This window comes from Melospiza melodia, chromosome 5 (genome assembly GCF_035770615.1).
Source record: "Melospiza melodia melodia isolate bMelMel2 chromosome 5, bMelMel2.pri, whole genome shotgun sequence".
Taxonomy (NCBI): Eukaryota; Metazoa; Chordata; class Aves; order Passeriformes; family Passerellidae; genus Melospiza; species Melospiza melodia.
Window position 1 is genome coordinate 72,227,444 of NC_086198.1, and position 21,059 is coordinate 72,248,502.

The 21,059-nt window shown below is 36.9% G+C and overlaps 1 protein-coding gene across 1 annotated transcript in view; it reads left to right on the forward strand.

Moving 5' to 3' along the window:
• The window catches only part of KCTD8 (potassium channel tetramerization domain containing 8), a 92,242-nt gene that overhangs the window by 27,499 nt on the left and 43,684 nt on the right, over positions 1-21,059 (forward strand). The window lies entirely within an intron of this gene.

Genomic DNA, 21,059 nt, shown 5'->3' on the forward strand with positions numbered 1-21,059 from the left:
AATACAAATCTGCAAAGCATTTTTAAGCACTACACTAAACATGTGAGAAACTGGAGATTGTAGTGCTTTGCAGAACCAAATCACAGGTGAGGAATTACATGAATAAACTTAAGTGCTTGAAATAGGAAAAAATGGAAAGAAGAGAAGTACTTTTAGTCTTTTCAGTGCAAACTAGTTCTTCATGCTGAGCTTCTTTAAAAAATCAAAAACTAATAGTAGCAAAATGACAGGCTAAAGCAACATCCGTAATACTGGCAAAAGTCATTATGAGAACTGTTATCTTAGCTGAGCAAGCAGCTAACAGACTGGAGATTTCGAGCACTTGAACCTTGTTCAGTAAACATGGCATATGGCAAGGAAAAGCTTCCCTTTGTTTGTTTGTTATGTGTTTAATAAATGGGCTGAGCTCATCCAGATGCAGTCAGCTCTTGATTATCCAAGGATGAACCTTTCAGACTCAGGGTTCAGTGTGCTGTGGATGAGGAGACGCTGGAGCTGGCTCTGCATGAGCTGGTTTCATGTCAGGAGGAGTGCAGGCATGCCCAGCCTGAGTGCACAGTATGTTCTTGACTGCTTGCCGGGTGCCAGCTGGGGGATTTCCCCACTCCACGCTCATCAGCAACACTGCCCTTCTCCCTCTGTGCACTTGCAGTGTGTTCTTATGACCAAGTTTTGAATTTGTCTTGCATCATACTTGAGTTTGAGTTACCCAGGTTATCAGTCTGAGAGTGTATAAGGAAGACCTGGTGGTTTCCTGCTGTTTTCTCTTGACATTTTTTTATGTACCAATTTGCTAGGAGACTATATTAAGAGTAGGAGTGAAATAAAAAATGCTAATTTCAAAGTTATAACTTACATGTGACTTTAAAATTAGGCTTACTGCTGTGTTTTAGTGATAGGATTCATTATCTCTTCTAGAATCAAAAAGACATTCCTACTACCATTTACTGAGACGTTTTGTTTGCCTTGGGCTTTTGGTACATGGTGAATTTAAAGCATTCCTGCAATGTAGTTCTTCTGCACAAAAATCATGACTGTCCACTTCAGAACTTTGCATGGAGTAGATGCATTCTGCAATAAATAGGAAGTAGTGAGAGATTTAGATTTTATGTGGTTTTATTCACCTCTTTTTCACAACAAGTCCTATTTTGTGTCATTTCCACACCAACATTCAGAATTTAAAACTTTACCATCAGTTGTTTCCAGTTCTTCACCATAACAAGCAGTGCATTTTGGAGTGCCAATTCCACACATATGTTCACATATGTAATTTTTGGCTGTGAACTATATTTAATAATAACAGAAGGCATCATTGGCACTGCGACCAATTGATTCTCAAGCACAAAATCCAGTCTGTGTCTTGTGAGTTGGCATTCTATTTATAAACTATAATAGGCAGAATCATTTGGGAGTAGCCTAATGGAAATCTACTTATGAGAAGTACTTAGGTTGCTTTTAAATGAAATTGTATATTTTACTAATAATACATAGGTTTTTAACTATCCTTTTTTCTAAGGCCAACATTTCGAGTGCTTAGCATGGCCATTTATGTTTGAGTTACAGTCCAGCATCTATGATCTCACCAAGTCCATGTAAAAAGCTTTACATTTTTTTGATTACTTTCCTGATGGAAAGTGTGTCAAAACACTGCACAGCATGACTTCACCTACCAGGTTAAAGCTTTGCAATCTTTCTGTGAAATGTCTGTAATTGAATCCTTGGTCAATCAAAGGCTTGATGCCTGTAATCATATGATGCCGTTTGTTTCATCAATATCATCAACTGCCTCACAGAGAAATATGAAAGTGTAACATTACAATCAGTGAAATCATGTGAAGTACATATCTGAAAGGTTAAAATCTACATTTCCACTATTTCTGCTAAGGAGTAGCTAAGCAAGAAAAAAAAAAAAAAGCTAACGTTTTGAAAAGTAATCTTTTCCTCTGGCCTTTAGTTCCACACAATATGCTAAAATGATAGCTGCTTTTGAAATACCAAGCACATTTTTCTTTGAAAGATTTCCAACTTTTTCATTAATATGTAATATCAAGCTCCTGTTGAAATGGAAATGAGCTGGTATCAGTATTTTTGCTTGTTAGTCCACCTGTATTTCAGCCCACCTGCATATGTCCCTCTGGACTTGGCTATAATGTGCAAGCTGGTCTTTTTGTTACAGGGCCAGGGCATTTTCTTATTAATATATGTAACTATTCTTGTGATATATTCCTAAGGGCTTTGAAAAGCCTTCCTCTGTGTCTTTGAGCCAAATGGAAAATGTAATTCTTCCAGAAAAATTTCAAAAGCTTTGATGTTGCTAATAGCACCATAGGTTGGATTTGCTTTTGAAACATATGGCAGTAAAGATAAGTAGGTGTTTCATATTTAAATCTTCAGTTTTCAAGATTTCTCATTAACAGCACTCAACCACAAGTAAAGTTTCTGCCCTTGTTTGTGTTCAGCTTTCTAGATGCATCCGTCATGATCTTTAGCAAATTACTATATATAAAAAGGAGAATTGAGTGAAGATACAGATACTTCTGTTCTGGGAGCACTTCCCTGCTAATTCTCACTCATACAACTGCTCAGATTTCAGACTTCTGACTCCTTGCTTCACAGCAGAACATGCTCTGCTTGTTTTTCCCATGGTACTTTAGGCTGTTGCAGTTGTGACCTATTTTCAAACTTGTTTCAAGCAGCTTTAGTATAAATAATAAGTTCACTTCAGCTGTGTGTTCACAAAGATTGTCTCTTGCTGTGTAGCACTGAGCTGTTGAATCATGATCCTTCCCAGGCACAACCAGCTGCCTTTCATCTATGCCCATTTGTTTAATCTGCCTTTTCTCTTCCATCCCTATTTACATCTGTCAGCATTAGGGACTGCTCTTCTAGCTTCAGCTTTTCCATTCCCATGTGTAGTGTTTTGCACCTTCCTGTGCCTTTCCTTCCCATTAAGATCAATTTCCAAGCTCTGTCCTCAACAGTACCCATCCAACATGAGCATTTCCAATTTCTAGTGGCCTGTATATGTCTCTGTGTTGTAAGATGGGAAATTAGATGTCTAAGATGCAATTAAAATACACACAAGTCAGGTGCTACATTTGATCCTTATGCAGTTGCTTCAGACAAGACAAGACAGGTTAATTTTATGGTACACAAGATGTACTTGAAAGACCTGGGCATCCATCTGGAGCAAAACCTCATCCTTTAGGAGCAATGAAATGCAGAAGCAGCTATGAGCCTGTAAAGTTTGCACAAAACACTGCACCCTTGCTGTATAGAAAGCAAGGGTGCAGCTCTCTGTCTCAGCAATTATGTAGTGAGGATTGCTCTGTGTTCTTGCTGATCATCTTCACCTTTTGGACTCATACATATGCTTATACAGAAGGTGGCCAAGCTGATAGGAATAAGAGAAACAGAACAGAAAGAGGAGGGACAAGGCAGGGTTGGAATAAGAGCTCTAAGGACCCTGAACCATTTTTCCAGTCTTTAGAAGTAGCCCAGATAAAATTAATGAAGATACAAATTTTATCAATAGCTACCATCAATTGCAAGCCTTTCAAACAACAACTTTTGTTCTTTGTTTCTGGCACTTTCCCTCTGTACTCATATCTTCACCTTTAGTTGCCGCTTTTCAGGCCTGCTGCAGTGTTCTGCACAGATGACTTGATTTGGGACTGTCTGCTGTTTCTGTCTACTTGGGCGTGCAATAATCCTCTGCCTGCCAACAGCTGGTGAAGAGGGATGCATTCAGTATTCAACTCTGCTCATCCCTCCTGGCTCTGAAACTATATGGGGCTGAAAACTATCTCTCACCAGTGCATGTTTGTCAGAGGCCCCTTCCTGAAAGAAAAGCATGTAGGACTAAGAGACAACATTCTTGCCATCTTTGTCCCAAATATTCCCACACTAAAGTACAGAAGAAAGATGCAAATCATCTAGACAGTCTTTCATTCCACTAAACCAAACTATGTGAAGAAATGAAGTTTTCTAAAATTGTTTCTCTACACTCTTAGATTCTTTGAAACATGCAGTGCACATGCTGACAGGTTTCCCGCAGTAGTGAGAATAAAACCTTCCCATCTCTCACCTGTTCCCTCTTTGCCAGGACCTTGTCCACTGATGACACAGTGTCTCTGGAGCAGATACACAGAGCTGTTTTACTAGAGCAACTTGATTAACCCACATGCAATGAAGATCAAATACAGGATTATTCCATGCTTTACACCACCACTGAGATGGTTAGCAATTGTACAATTACTCACAGCATGAAAAAATATACATACCAGGTATGTATAACTTCCCATTTCCTGCCTCTACTGCCTGATCTGTCTGTGAGGTTTCTGGGAAAATCTTTAAATCCAGATTTTAATATTTCATCTGTATCTGTATTATCTCCCTACAAGCTGTGTAAACTTTAATTCTATTCACCAAAATTGTAGTCCCTCTTGTACATACACATTCCTTCTCCTTATGTGTAATACTCCTCTCTTTAACATGCACATGTGGCACGTATCTGCAAATATATCTACCTCCCTCAACTGGGCAAGTTTTCTGGGAGACTGCAAGTCCCTCTGCACTGCAAGCACAGCAGCACTGTATCTTTCTTGAGTAACAAGAGTAAGGGGAGTTGGGCTGTGAATGGGGACTGCTTGGTGGTGGAATAAAATCCCTCACCTTCAACCGAGAGATAAGTCTGTGTTGTAGTACTGCTGCTCAGAGGTTGTCTTTGCCCAGCTGTGGATGTGACCTGCTACAGATGAGGGATCTGACAAGTCTTGTTGGCTGGTCTCCCTTGGCAGTTCTTTGTGAGGCACTTTTAACTGTCTACATCATTTATTCAGCCTGATCATTTGAAGCTTAAATGAGTGAGATTTCTAGCAAAGTCCTCTAATTCATTAGAGATGACGGTCTGTTGCTGGATATGACAGGACCTGGTAATTCATTAGTCACACCAGACAAAGAGCAGAAACTGCTGCACTAGTTGTTTGTGATCTTGACTCATTTCAAGTAATAATCTGCCACAGTCTGGGTGTTCTTTTTTGAAAAGCGCAGAGGCATCAATACAGATTCGAGACAACAGCTTCTTGGATAGCATCTCATGTCTCACACAGAGTAATCAGTCGAGTGATTCACTCATTTAGCACTTTCTCCTGGATATGCTCTGAAACACAGAATTTTTGGGGTATGGTGTAACATGCCTAATGTTACTCAACAACCACCTCTTCAGGAATATAGTGACATGATTTTTTCTTCTGAATAATTTTTCCAACAGTTTTTTTCTCTTAATTTCCAGGAAGAACATGTTCTGGTGGTGGCTATGTGGTGGTAATTTCTAGGACTTGATTGGCCAAGAAGGGAAATGAATATCCTGACTTGTTGCAGGGGGAATGGCACAATCCCGCAGCATTTTGCAGTGGCACATCACAAGGATGGTGATTGAACTACTGCACAGAGGAAGGGCAGACCCATAACACGTGGTTGAAGGAATGGCCAATGTTGCAGCATTCAGAGATTCCTCAGAGCTCAGCAGTAGAAGCAGCAGTACCTTTATCAGTTTGCTGAATTTGTGGAACTGAAATATCCAGTCAGTGACAGAGGGTGTAGATAGAAATGTCTAGACAGAAAACTGGCTGTGATTTCTTTTTATAATTTGTTCTTCCATGCATCAGGTGCAGTAAGTGCCTATAATGGTAAACGTGGCCAGTTGAAAGAACAGCATGTTTATTTTGGGAAGATTCTTTCTTGTGTCAAAATTATTCTTGAGTTCAGAATCAAAGTGCAGAAGCATTTATATTGAGTTGCTCAATGCATCTCAGGTACACTGATCCGATTTCTAAGCACTCTTTTTCAGTGACTGGAGCAACTCTTCAGGCTATGTGTTCTTGCTGCATATTCTCGGGACTGCTGCTTCCTTCTCCCAGGAGCACACTCCTGCTGGTTCTGCTCATTCTTCTGCAGGATTGCATCCCTCCCGCCAGAGCCCCAGGGCTGTATCTGTGGAGTGGGACATGTCTTGGTGAAGAAGCCAGCAGCAAACAAGTGCAGCTTCTGGTGGTCAGTAGTATGAACAAAATCACCTTCACAGGGAGGAGCTGTGTGTGATAGAACGTTGTCATGGCTCAGAAACAATATTTTGCATATGCAGTAGTGGCATCTTACCTGGATATTTATACCCCATATAATTTAAGTGGTCTTATGCCTACATAAAGTTTTCTGCCTTCTGCTTTTATTCCATGACTATGTAGGAATCTGATGTCTTTTTCAGAGAGAAAATCAACAAGTCCATCATGACCACTACTGCTATTACCTCTTTCTTTGCATTTGTCAATATTGAGATTTTTCTTAAGCTTTCTTTCTTTATTCATTGCATCTCTTTAGAAACCAAACCGACAGCCTGTCATGGTAAGTGCTGACTTAGGGTGTTGTACTTTGTCCTTTTTACTGTTCACTTACCCAGTTGCCAGCTATCAGCCTGTCTGATTTTATGGCCATATGTCATTTCTTTGCACTTATGGCATTTCTGGCACTGAAGAGAGAGATTCTTTGCAATAGATAAATTTGCTGGTTACTAATTGCCTTTTGTAATCATTGAAACTTTACAATATTTTAATAAATTAATGAAAACAATTTAATGTTGTTGATATTAATGACATTGCTTGTTTTAGATGCTTAGCTAACAACACCAGTGTATTGCTATAGCTGGACACATGAAAAATAACACTACAGAATTAAGGAAGACACAAAATACAACTAAGCTAGTACACAATGTAATCTTAAGTGTATCATAAACAGTGATCCTTACAATAAATTAGGCTGATGTCAAGTCTTGCCATTGGTGTTTCAAAACTACACCCTGTTCCTAAATAACAATATTTTAGGAAGACATTGCACATGCTTTGTGGAATTGTTGCTACAGAAAGCTAATTTTTCCACATGGGTGTCATATACTTATGACTGTCTGGAAATGCTCTGAAATACTTTGTGTCCTTTTCCTTTTAGAAGACTAAACTCAAGGTACTTGGCTGATTTGACTTGTTTATATATGAAATGACAGTCCTAGTTGAGAATAACTAATGGTTTTTGTTTCCAAGAGGTCTATAATAAATAAAAAGGTTCTTGTGTGGAAAGTATGAGATACCTGGGGACATTTGAAACACATCAGGGCTTAGATGACTCAATATTAATTTAACTCATGGTTTAGAAAACTTGAATACCAAGGCTGTTCAATTCTACAGTGGCTTCAGATTTGAGATGTGAGTTCTAGTGATAACAGTGTGACTAAAATACCAATTTACTGAATTGTTTCAACAAGAATTTCTGTTGCCTTCATAAAGTGTGTTTATAAAGATTTACTTTTCATTCTGTTTACTTGGATGCTGTATTATTTTAGTACTGCTACAGCTCTCTTTTTCACTTGTGACCTTTTTTGCAATGTTTTTCAGAATTTAAGTATGAACTAGCAGAATAGGGAGAAAAATGGAAGGTACAAAGGAAATCTAAAGTTCAAAGCTTTCACAGAATGCCTTAAGGTTCTTGACGTCTTTCAAATAAAAAATATGAGGAAAATTAATTACTTGCTGGTGCCAAAACATAATTAAGAAATAATAATGCATAACACAATATACAAAATCTAAACAGAAGTCATAATATATTATTAATATCTAAACTATTTATCCAGAAGCAACTTTTCAACCACACCCCAATAATTTGTTTTTTAGATATACAGATGCAATTTTAATTAATTGAAATAAAGATTTCCAAGTGCAAATTGATGTCTTTGGAGCTATGATATTGTTGCATTTAGATCACATTTCACATAGGACATTGTTCACTTGTAATTTCAAGCCATCTCCAGGAGAGAAGGGGTTCCTCACTCATAGTGGTGACTTGGGAATACAAATGCTGTCGCTTCAAACATTCCCTCTTCCTCCTGCTTCCCCCCACTTTATGTGCTGAGCACGATCTCACAAGGTCTGGGATATCCCCTTGGTCAGTTTGGGTCACCTGTCCTGGCTGTGTCCCCTCCCAGCCTCCCACACACCCCCAGTGCCCTCAGCAGTGCGGCACTATGAAAAGCACAAAGGGCCTTGGCTCTGGGTAAGCCCTGCTTGGAGATAACAAAACCATTTCTAGACTGTGAACCCTGTTCACCACAAATCCAAAACACAGCCCCATACCAGCCACTGTTAAGAAAGTTAGCTCTACCCAGCCAAAACCAGCACAATCTATATTTTAAGATAATGGCATGACCTCCTTTAATGTTACCTTGATTTCAGCTGGGGCTAAGTTCATGCTCTTAAAATTAAAACTGCATCTGAATAAAACTGTAATTTTTAATAAGTGTGAAATGTTTTAAAGAGGTGATATGAAACTAATTATAATGTTGCAATACAAAATGAGCTGTTTAACCATTTATAAGAAACAGAGTTTGAAAGTATCAAAATTAAGATCTGCTGGCAGAAGGTGCCATGTAGTAAAAGGAAGTACACATGGCCTTAAAGCTCATGCTTCAAAAGAGAGAGTCATGAAGAATAGGTACAGATCAATGTCAAATAGCAAATACCCAGAAAGGGGTATGAATTCTGATGATCCTGTAGTGGTACTTCCTTTACTTGTATATAAATGTGCAAAAAATATTTGGCTGTTAATATTTGAAATGTAGATGCTGGTACACCACAGCATGAGGCCTGAAAATAGATATGTGGGCACACTTTGGGAAATAATTCTGCAAACTATGTATTCTCCCTAGAATTTAATATATCTTCTCCAAAAGAAATTTGACCAGGAAAAGGTAGACAATTTTGTTGGTAAATGATAAAACTATTCATTTTAAAGTCAACATTAAATTTTAGCTATCTAAAATACTCTTGAAGTAACTATTATTCCCAGATCCTTTGTAATATCTTTATGACTTGATCATGAAATTTTAAAATATGATAATGTTTTATGTTTAAAGCAGAGGAAACTTGGAGACACCAAAGAACGTCACTTGGTGTCCTGAAAAAGAGCTGAGAAAATAATTAATAATTTATCTGCAGGATTTTTTTTCTCTCCTTCATGAATACTTCACATCGAACACTTTCCCAGTATCGAAATTCAGATGTTGATAACTGAGTTAGGCTTAAGTTAATGATTTTGAGCTGGTATGCCTTTTTTTTTTTTAACCATTATTAGATTTACAAATGTTTAAAATATTTTGACTGGTAGGATATTTTTGACCCTTAACTGGGACTCTGTACACCCCTCTTCAGGAAGAAATAAGAATAAATAACAATTTCTTTTTGTGAACATTAAGATCTCAGTCTTCAGTTGTCTCTGTAATTTCCTGTCTTGAGTTCTGAGAACCTCTGATACTGAAATTCTTTCATTGGAGAATGCTCATGTAAAATAGAATATATTGTAATTTTCCCTAAAAATGAAATACTATAAGGTTTGTAACAATGAAAAGAAGTGTTAAATATACATGTTTATAAACTTAGAATAAGTTTTTTTATTGGTCAATGACAACATGAAAAGTAGAAGGGAAAAATAATTTTCAAAGGATGGAGATAGAAGTGCTTTTATAGAATACAGGAGACACGGAATTTCCTACCCTCAGGTTTTTTTCATTTTATGAAAGATAATCCAGGGTCTGAGATATTTATTCTTAAAGAGAAATTGTGCTGATTGAAGTATTGTGGTTGTAGATAAGGATCTGACCTTGAGAATGAGAAGTAGTTGCCAAGTTCTAAACAGTGTTGCTATGTACTTCCAGTTTTAAATGGCATGAAGATGGTGAAGGACATTAACATCATCTGCATAAGAAAAAAATTTATAACCCTCTCTGTGTTTGATTGTAAAAATATTTTTAAACTCTAGTCTTATATATGTAGTTATGTAAATTTTATGCATCTTTTTTCAGACACCTACTTTTACTTAGAAAACTAAGCACAATGTTTGCTCCTGTCCTGTGTTTCCACCAGCAACGAGTATTTCTTAACTTCACTTAACTACCAATCAAAGATTGATTTTTATTTGTTTGGTTCTAAATGCTCAGGGGCAAAGTGGAAAATAATTTTATCTTGATTCAGCTAGCTGAACATCCCTGCCTTCTGGGGCAACCCATCTGTGCTGGAAGGCTTGCCCAGACCAGTATTTTGCACTTTATGCTTTAATGATGAATACAGCAGCAGCAGCTCTTGCAAGGTCCATAATCTAACATAATCTAACCTTAGTGTTCTTCAACATGTTGATTTTAAAACATCAAATATGCTGTACTGCTGGTGATCTGAAATAACAGTAACATGCAGGGCATCTGCTCCTTTGTGAAATGCCCTTCCTTGAAAACTAAACCTATTTTGAAAAAGCCAAGTCTGGAAATAGAAGACAAAGTGACTTTTGAAGAATTAGCTGTATGAAGCAAATTAAGCAAGGTGTCCCCTCTCACAGTTTAAAAGACTTTTTTCCTATGAAAAGTGCATGCCTTGGCAACTGGATGCAGATGAGAATATATTAAAATGCAGAATCATAGAATGTTGAGGGGTTGGAATGTACCTTAAAGATCACCCACTCTCCTCCTCCCTTTGCAGATATAGGTAAAGAAGTTAACAAGTTACTTTTGGGTGGATAGCTGAAAAAGTTGAAGTAGCTCTTTTCACTTTTTATTCTTGCCATGGTTGTGCTTATGAGAGTGTGATGAAGATGGTACCAGTGTTTTATCCCAGCTTTCTGGTCACCAGCAGTTCCCTGGGATCTATCTGGGAGTCCTCTGTTGTTCAACAGCCAGGTGTCAAGTGGCATCATGCAAACACTGCTATGAGTGGCTGCAATTGACTATCAGAAACATCTCTGAACTCTCATTTGGTACTGAGCACAGTTAGTTTCACAGCTGGTTTAAATTAATAAAAGAGATAAAAACTCATTATTGAAGTTTATGTGTTTGAAATATGCCTGATATTACTATAGTTAAGTATTAACCAAGCCTTTGTGCATGTGTATTTGCCCTGCTATTGAAAACTTGTTGTCTCTGAATACTTACCTCATGAGATTGCATGCAAAAGCCTCATTTATGACTCTGATTCTTTTGTTCTTTGGCCCACTGCAATTTTACATTTGGTTTGTTTATTTCTTTGTTTGCATGCTGTGCTTAATATTGTCAGAGCAATGCATTTTTTACCCAAACATTTTCTTTGATGTCGGTGACAGATTATTCCATCACTAAAATAATATTCAGTGCTTTATATTTCTTCTGTTTTCAGCTGCCTGTTTTTGCTATGCCTGCTGTAACTAAAACCATAATGTTGTCAGCCTAATTATTCCATATACCTCTTTCGATTTGCTGTAATTTTAAAATTAAATTCACCAAAACTTTGCTTTTCTAGGATTTTGTGACACCTCATTTCTTGTCCTGAGAGCCAAATTCACACTGTGAATAAGCTTATCTGCCAACAGTGAATTGCCTGTCTTTCTATCTTGACTATGTTTTCTGGCTTAATTGCTGTGAGTCAGCAGTAGGAAATTAGAAGCATGCTCCATAATGAACGGAAGCTGTTTGTGAATACAGCCTTTTTCCAGTTCAGAGCGTTTGCAAGTACAAGTTGATTTTTATGCTTTATTTTATAGGGCCATGCTTCATTTCAAATTTTTTTTTTCATTTTCAAAACATAATAGCTTGTCATATATGAGAGGTCAAAATGAGGCAGGAATTGTAATCTGTGAATAATCAGCCAAATGATCTTGTATTTGAAGTCTCTGAGATTTGTAAACACGAGCTGTAATTCTGAATATCTGATTATTTGCATGTCCAGCTTTTCCCATGTGTTCTTGTGCAGTTTTGGAAACGATGCCTTGTTATTCCATGTAGTCAGAGTGATCTTCCCAGACAAAATTCCTATTCCAAAAACTTTTGGAATATACTTTACTTTATATGGTGGCACACTGTTTTATATCACAAGGATTAAATGGATGACTCAGATGTGATACTGAAGATTTATGCACACAATAAACTTTAAGCATTGGAGTAAATTTAAGTTTGCACATAAGTCTTCCCAGGATTAAATCATAAAATTTAGGTGCTGACTGCCAAATATTTGCACTAAATAGTGACAGAAATGTTGTACTTGGTAAACTGTATTTAATCATATGCCACCCCTTGATTTTTTTCCATTCATAGGGCAAAGACATGGATATTACCTTGAAATCGTCCTTTCTTCTTTTCTCTTTTTATAATTTGCCTTTATGTAATTTTTTGGGTGTGAAAGACAGAGTCAAAGCAATTTGAATTTATTTATTTATTTGGTATGTTTCACTCTAATTTGAGAAAGCTTTACATACTCAGAAAGACAAAATGAACAGGTATTTATGTTTAGGTCAGATCTGAAGCTCTCAGGAAATGGCTCTTACCAGGTGGTGATGCTAAGCCTAGAAATAAGATTTTTAGAAAAAAATGGATGAGAAAATTGCACAATACTACACATCACAATAAGCTGCATTTTGTTCATCATGGACATTTCATTGTCTACGAGTAAAATGCATAAAAGTAGAAATGCCTCTTTTGGGATATTGTTGGGGAAGGAATACTTTTGTTGGATTTTTGAGCTATAAGGACAATGCAGGGGTTTGCTGGCTGCTCACTTTGTCTGGTAGTTTCACTCCTTTGTGTCCTGGTTTTTCCATCTGTTCCAGTTTTTACGTCTGTGAAGTAGCTGTGCTGATTCTGATTGTTGTCAAGAAGTGTTTTGATATCTATTTATGAGATGATGTCTTTAGAAACCACATACAGTTAGTATGCTATAATATACTTGAATATATCTCCTTATTAAAAAATCAAGTAATGTAACATTTTACCTACTCTAAATTCTATTACAGTTTCCTTGATTTACCAAGAATCCTCACATCCCACTCAATTTTGGTATTCTTTCACAAAAAATTACAATGAACTTCCTGGGTTCACCTTATAATTCAGAATTTAAGCTTTGTTTCTTGTTGTTGTTATTATTACTATTATTATTGCTATTTTATTTTAAAGTGGTTACTGGCTTTTGTAAGTTAGAAAGAAATGATTGACAAGTTCACCATAGTAGGATGAAACGAAGACAACAAATCCTTTTCCCTTCCTTCTTTCAAGATTTTAAAGCCAGTGTTACAATTGTGGGCTTGTCTTTTGAATTTGAATGCTTGGAATTATTATTATTTGTATAAAATTTCTTTGTCTCCCTAGACTAGCCATTAAGTACAGTTCACCTTTGTGGACTTACTTTCCCTTATGTTTCATAAAAGGGAACCTAAAAGTTCAGCTATTGAATAAGTCCATCTGTTAAAATATATTAGAATAGCTAAATCATTTCTGAACACTGTATGGAGAATTGAAATATTCCACAATGTTTTCATAATCCAAAATGGGCAAACCACCATGGAAGAACAGAAGTTATTAGAGAGTAGATACACCTTTAAGGAGAAACTCTTCAAGTTTACTAGAACAGTTGAGGAGATGTGTGTTTAGTGATGTCTCTCATTCTGTAGAATTGGCAAACTCTCTCTTAAGTTGCAACAAAGGTAGTAAAAATTTAGAGCTCGGGTTTTTGGTTTTTTTTTTCCCTGAAAATTGTCATGTTATTAACCTTTCTTAGTTCTACAGTTCTTTGGCTTTCAGCCTCCCCCCTGCTTTTTTGACAATGTAGTGAGCTGTGAGTGATACCAGCTACCTGTCACCCACAGAAAACTTGGTGAAATTGTGCTGGGTTGCCTGAAAGCAATGAGAGGTAAAATTTAGCTGCAGGCATCTTTTTCTCTTTTATGTCTTTTCCTTCTCTTTCTGCTTCTGGCTTTCCTCCTTAAGGGGATGGAGAACCTACTTGTAGTTTAGCATTATCCAGGAGGTCTGTGTGGGAAAGTTCAAGCAGCCTGCCCCAAGCTGAAACAGTAAATGCCGCTGTGAAATTTCTAAATTCTTATTAAACTGAAAGTTACTTGAAAAGCAACCATATTCATGTGGCTTCTGAAACTAAGGGGTTTCAGGAAGGCATGCACATGGAAACAGAACTGGATATATAGCGAGAAGAGAACGGTATTAAGAAGAGTTCTTGGAAAGGGAATGTAAAACTTAAGAAATGGCATTCCAGAACACCTACTCAAAATCAAGGCCATTACACACAATCCTATAAAAGAGTACAGAGGAACTCAACTTGTCACAAACACCTGTGATGAGTGAAAAATGCAGAAAAACCAGCAGGTTCTGAAGTCAAAATAGGACTATTCAAAAATAATTAAAATTTATTTGAATGTTCTGTTAATGTCACAGAATCGGCTCATTTCATTCTAGAGACAAATGTGAAAATAAACCAAAATCTCCAACTGACACAATTCTGATCCTCCCATTTTTGCCAAGGTGAATGGAACCCAGTCTCCTTCTCTTGGTGGCTTTAGTGCCATATTCAGTGCTTTGTAATGACATGTCATGATGTGTATCCTTTCACTCCAGCTGAGGTTTCCATCAAAGCATTTACTGTTTTACTGTTTGTCCTTGCCTGAGTCAAAATGCGTCCATTTGGTTCCACTGCTCTTAATTGGCTTCTTTGACCTTCAAGTACCACAAATTCAGCTTTTTATGGTGAACATGTAGAAGACTGAGACATTAAAAGAAAAAGCTGGTTTCATTTGCTGGCAGTTAATATTAGGTTATTCATGCATGTAATAGATTTCTCTTTTCTTCTTCTGACTAATTATAAAGGTCTATTTTAGCTTCAAAGTCCAGAGGATCTTCATAGACACTGAGTTCACATCCTCGGAGGCTGTGTTCAGCAGTGCTGAAGGAATGGTCTCAGGGCTTCCCTTGTACCTCTCAGAAGAGTAAATCTTTTCTAGAAAGAGAATGTATATTCAGTTCCATTTCTGTGTAGGTATGTTTCTAACTTGAGAACTAGTCAGCATGCATCAGAGCTGAGTGATGAATACATGAACAAGACATATATTACTTTGGAAAGTTTTGTAGCCACTAAAAAAGAATAAAGTTCCATCTGCTGTCCCCTGATAGCAGGCCTTTGGGAATTATTTCAGAATAAAATACTAACATAATGGAGAACAAAAATACAGTGTATGTGCCATAAAGAAGCATCATTCACTTCTTTAGAAAAATTATAGCAAAAGGAAATGGCTTTATTATAAAACAATGTAAATAAGAGTAGTAAGATTAAATGGGATATGAGATTTGTCATTTTTATTGATTAATTGTTTGGCTTGTGTTGAGGAACTGTAGTAAGGTTGCTGTCATTGGGACATGTTTTAAAAGGCATTATTGGCCGGTACTATTACATATTGTTTTTTTAATTTCTTCTTAATGTATAAGTTTTCAGCCTGGTCGTTTCTGCTAAACTTTGCATCTACGAATGGAATAAAAAATCTGTTTCAATTGAATGATTCGTAGATCGGAAAATGCAGGTTCTTTTTTACAATCTTTCTCTAATGCATAATTGTAATTTCAAGACCTAAGGAAATATTGCAAAGAACTTGTAACAACCCTGACTGGAAAAGGGTGATTTTTGTGGCCATTTTAGATAGTTAAGGTGTCCTACAGGGTAAGCTGAGGATTCTCCTTAAGAGAAATTCTTAATCTTACTGTAAGTTGCAGTACAGGTAAAAATTAAATTAAAAAATTAAATCTCTATTACTGTAAAAATAATTCACCTGTAAAATCAGGTACTTCATTCCTTGGTCATCACTTTTTTAGAAGAAACTGCAAGCAATCCTGTGTGCACGTAATTTACATCTGTTTATTTCAGCAGGTGTTTCCACATGGATGTGGAGACAATGATGAACCAAGAAAAAGCTGATTTTATAGTTTCCTGCTCAGTATGGCCCACAATAATTTTATCTTTCTTCATATAGTGAGTTCATTTGCTTTTTTAAGGTTGTAGTGCATTTCTAATATCTTGTATTCAAAATACTTTACTGTACAATTTCACAATTTCAGGGGAGAAGAACTATTGTAGAAAATGCACGTTCCTGGGCAGGGAAGAAGGGGAAAGGCAGGAAAAGTCCTACAAGAATTCTCAGATGCTGGGAGGCAGTAGATGACTGAGACTGTTCACTGAAGGTTGCACACAGGGAAAAAATAATTATTGTAGTATCTTCATGGTTTTGTATTACAATACAAAGCTTGTACATTATTGGGATCACTAAATCTGCAGCCCAGAGCTATGGCTGGACACTGTCACTGGTAGATGATGTGACACGTAAGGTGTTTGTTTCCAGAGCACCATGTCTAGCATGAACTCATGTCTAGCAATGAGCACTTTCTTTTCTGCTATGGATGTCTGGATGTCTTGTTAACATCCTGAAATCAGAAGATTGAACTGACTGTTTTAAAAGTGGATAGGTCAGTCAAAATATATGAAGGATTATGCTTTCTGAACCAATTTTGGTAGGGAACCAAATCGTTGTATTTGAAATTAATGGGAGTTATTGGGAAATTGATAATATTTTCTTGCTACAGAACACACTTTAAAAGATAAATTTCATATCTACTCTGGAACCTTGTAATAGAAGCCCTGATAAATGAATTACAGGAAAGATGCTCAGTAGCAGTATAACTGAGGCCAGAAAGTGGTCATTTTAAAAAAGATTGCATGTAATAACCTGTTAGTTTATTAGAGTGTTAATGTTGTCTTTGTAGCAGGAACTATATCCACTTCACTGTTCACAGGGTTCTCAGAACATGATGGCCTAAACCCTGGGCTTCAGATCCATTACTTTCCAGTGCTGTAGTTGCATATTAGCAGTTTAAGGCTGTTTTAGTGGCTGTACAGGCATCATGCCTTCACAGCTGACAGAACACCAGTTTATCACCACATCTGTCCTTCTAACCTCAGGAGCGCTGAGGGCTTTCCTCTGTGTCATTAGCTGTGAATAATTTCAAGTTACTGGCAGCTATCATAATTTAGAGGGATGAACCCTGTTCACACCAAAGCAAACACTGGGAGAATTCATGGAAACCTTTGCAGATAAAAAGCTTAACTAAGTTTCATGTATAGAATGAGAGACAAAATTTTATACTTAGTATTAGCTTCATGTCATTCTCTTGTAATTATGCAAAAGCTCTTTTGTATCAAAACATCATTAAACTTGTAATCATATATAATGAGGTGTTCAAAACAAATCATGCTAGGAATGGAAGATGTTTTACCTATACAGAAAAAAAGATCTGTAGAGAAAGCTTGATTGGCTGGGAGAACATTGTACACAGTCACAAGTTGCTTGCATGAGTAATTTTTAAGTCACGTTCCTTTATATTTTGTTCCACATCTCAGTGAATTCTGCATGAGAGCTCATGGGAGGTTTTTTGAATATAGAGTTCTCCTATGACAGAAGTGGCTCAGAAGCATTTTGTGCCAAGCAGTGCTGGCCTGTTGGACAGAAACACTGATGGTGTGTCTGGGGACAGCCTCTCCTGAGACTCCTTGGTTTGCTTGTATCTGCTTCCCAGCATCTGTGGGCCCAGGGTGGATGATGAGTTTATTATGATTTTGTTAGATGGGAAAGAGGATATACAGAAAGAATGCAATAAGAAGAACTATAAATACAGATGAGAACCTCCTTATATTTTACTTTTTTGCCTTCATAGCTCCAAGTCACAGTATTTGATAACCTACTGTGACATATACCATGGATTGGAGAAATGTTGAGCTGCTACAAGAAAACAGACATACATGAAGGGATAAGTAAACACCTAGGCAGAGAGGGAAGTATTCAGCTGGAAACTGTCTGCTACAATGATTGCTTTTAATGGAATGTAAAACTAGTATTTCTTTATCTTGGAAAATTAAAAATAAGCCTGATTTTTACGGACAAAGTGCACACCAAATATTTCATTTAAATATCATTAGATAAAGTGTGTTAAAAGCAGAATTGCACATTAGCAGCACAGTTCTGATTCCTCAGGTGCAATTTAGGGAAATTTATCTGCTTTGTATTTGAGGCCAAGACAAATAAAACACCTTCAGTTTTAATAATTGATTTGGTAAGAAAATGTTTTTCCCATATGTTTTGATATCCAATGTATTAGAGAATAAAGAGAATAAAAATACAAAAATGAACCAGTTCTTAGCAGGCAGAAAGAAAAAGAGAAGCCAGTTGGGCAGTCCCATTCACCACTGTGTCACCATGGATTTAGTCCATGGAAGCAGTTCTCCTGGTCACAGTCACGTAGCAGTTACTGAGATCTAGAGGTCCTTTAGTAGAACCGTCCTTTAAGAATGCGTTGGAGCTTTTCAGTTCATTATCTTCTCCAGTTGACAATGGTACTATATATTTTTAATGATAGAGAATCAACGTGTGACATAACTGACAGTGGGAATCTTTCTAGCACTGCACCGTGAATACCAACACACCACAGCAGTATGGCCAGGGACTCGGCTGGAGAAAATCACTAAAATCTCTCTCTGTTCTTGAAAAAGAAGTGCACAGAATATGAAAGGGCAACATTGACCTTCTTTGTAGTTCTTAGTAAGTGAGAAGTAATTAAAAGGTGATTCATAGAGACCTCTGGGATGCACAGGGAATAGTTATGTGGTTAGCGATACAAGTAAAATATAAAACACCTCCATAAATTAAAGCTTTACTGTTGTGATTTTTGTGTCAAAATATTCATTATCTATGATTACACAGAAAATTTCTATTTTCATGTGATAATTCTTGGGACTTGAGAATATTTTTTAGAATGTTGTTTAAAATTCATATCAAAATCCCATTACTTGTATCTGTTATTCATTATACAGAGGAGGTCTATACAGGGGAATATGCTCATCCTAAACCTTAATTTCAGAATGCATTTTGATAGGTACCTCTTGAAAACCATTCTCTGTTTTCTGATTCTTTATTTCATTTTATTGATTCCAAGACTTATGCAAAAAATGAGGAGCCAAAACAGTCCAGGCAGTCTGTTCTTTATTTTTTTCCCAGTAAAAGTGTATCTAGCTAAATTGTCTGAATCATGAAAAAAATGAACACATTTGGGGAACATACACCTGCAAATGGTTCATTGTGTCAAAAGAGGCTTACCTGCATTTGCAATGCATGTCTTTTCTAATGAATATTTACCTCTGTGGTTTCAGCCACCCAAAGTGTCAATCTTCTCTGCCCATGAGAATAAAAGCATAGGTAGCATTTTTCCCTTGTCTCAGCCAGATGTGGCTCTGTTCATTCCCAGCACAGGTTGTATGAACACATTTGGCTTGTTCCTTGTACAAATCAACCTACTATTCTTCTGAGGGTCTACAGGAGATAATTTAGTAATCAGCTTATTATGCATTTTTTTTTCTCTCTAGTACAATTTTCATTCATTCTTCCTTAATGTTTTTCCATAGCTGACAGATGCTACGTGATTGTGAGATTAATTAATAAAAACATTGCCCTAAAATAGAATCCCAAAGTGCCTTGCATTCCCTTTCCTGGCTGTATTACACTCTGCTGTATTTTCTCCTTGTCTTTTAAGTCTTTCTATTCATTGTAAAAATTCATGTAATCAAATTATTTTTGACATATGAAGATGATGCAGATGCAGGAGTCCGTTCATAAACAAACGTACATTGTTGCCTTTCTTAGAAAGGTTTGAATATTTGTGGGTTTTCACTCCAGTCCCGTATGAGGAAAAAAGCTGCCCTATTACCAGCTTCAGTAAATTTTTGATGAATCTTTTGTGTAGGCAGTCCCAGAACCTCTGTCCTAAAAATGCCAAACCTGTTTTTACTGGTTGCCGTGGGAGGGTTTTTTCTGGATTTGAGCTGTCTCATTTGCCTTGAGGGTAAGTACTATGCTAATATTTAGAAGTGATGAGTTTCCCTTTTTTCATTTAGTCAGAAACCAAGATATTGTCTCTTTCCTCATCTTCCAGATTTCCCTGTTTTAGTGTACCTGGAAATTTACTTTTATTTCTGATTCCTTTACGGAGGAACAAGCTAAAGGGGAAGGTCAGGTGTATTTACACTTGAGTGTTACAAGGAATAGTATGTTACAAACCAAGCATGCTGGTTTACTTCCCTTTTTCCTTTAGATTCCTTAGGAAAAATCCATGTCCTTTCAGTGACCTCAGAAAGGCACAGTGTGCAGATAATATGCACCTTAAGGAGCATGTGCTGAAAGAGACCAGAACATTCACTTCCTTCTGCCTTCCCAAGTATGTTTCAATCAGTCCAGAATCTTCTCTCGGGGCAAAAATGCAGAAAGAACAGGTGTGTTATTGAGTCCAAGCTGCTGTTCTTCCCAGAGGGGTGCACAGGAGGAGCATTTATTCCCTTCTGTAGCTCTATGCAGCCAGCCATCATCAGAGCCATAACTGCTTTGTGAAACATATCTAATGCAGATTTCTAAGCTGCCACATTTTTATTTGAAATATTCACATGTGTCTCCTGAAACATCTAAAAGCATCAGACAATACAAGTCTGTGCTAAAAGAAAAGAAAAACCTGGAAGCATTAAAACGGTGTCATCGTCAATGCACCTTTCCTTACAAATTTTCTGATTACTTGTAATGACTAGCATGTCAGGCAGGCAATCTTGGCCTCAGATTGCTCACAGTTCTTAGAAAAGGAGGAATCTATTTTATCTATGTATAAAATTATTCTTGTGATAAATAATTTCTTGATGGAACTTTTCCATGTTATCTCTCCACAGATAACAGTCCTATTTTCTGCTTCAGGAGCAGGGAGAAGGTTGTAAAATTCAACAGAGGAGACCTTGCTGGATTAAAAATGTAGAATACGTGCAATAGATGGCTAAGGTTTTAAAAATTATTGGTGTTTCAGGTATATATTTTTTAAATAAGTACTGTAAACAGTATGACAAAGCTGTTCCTTAAGTAGCCATCAGTATGGTAACATCACTATAGCTGCAAATAATTTTATCCCGTCATCCTAACTTCCTGGTATTCCACATGCTTTCAAACCTCTCCAAATACCTATTTGTTAATCCGATCATGAACTGTAGAGAAACTTTGTTGCTTTACAGCATCTTGGAAGGACTGAAAAAACATAAATTCATAAAAATTATGAAGATTGCTCTGAGCTGAGATTTCCTAGAATACTTTTGTGA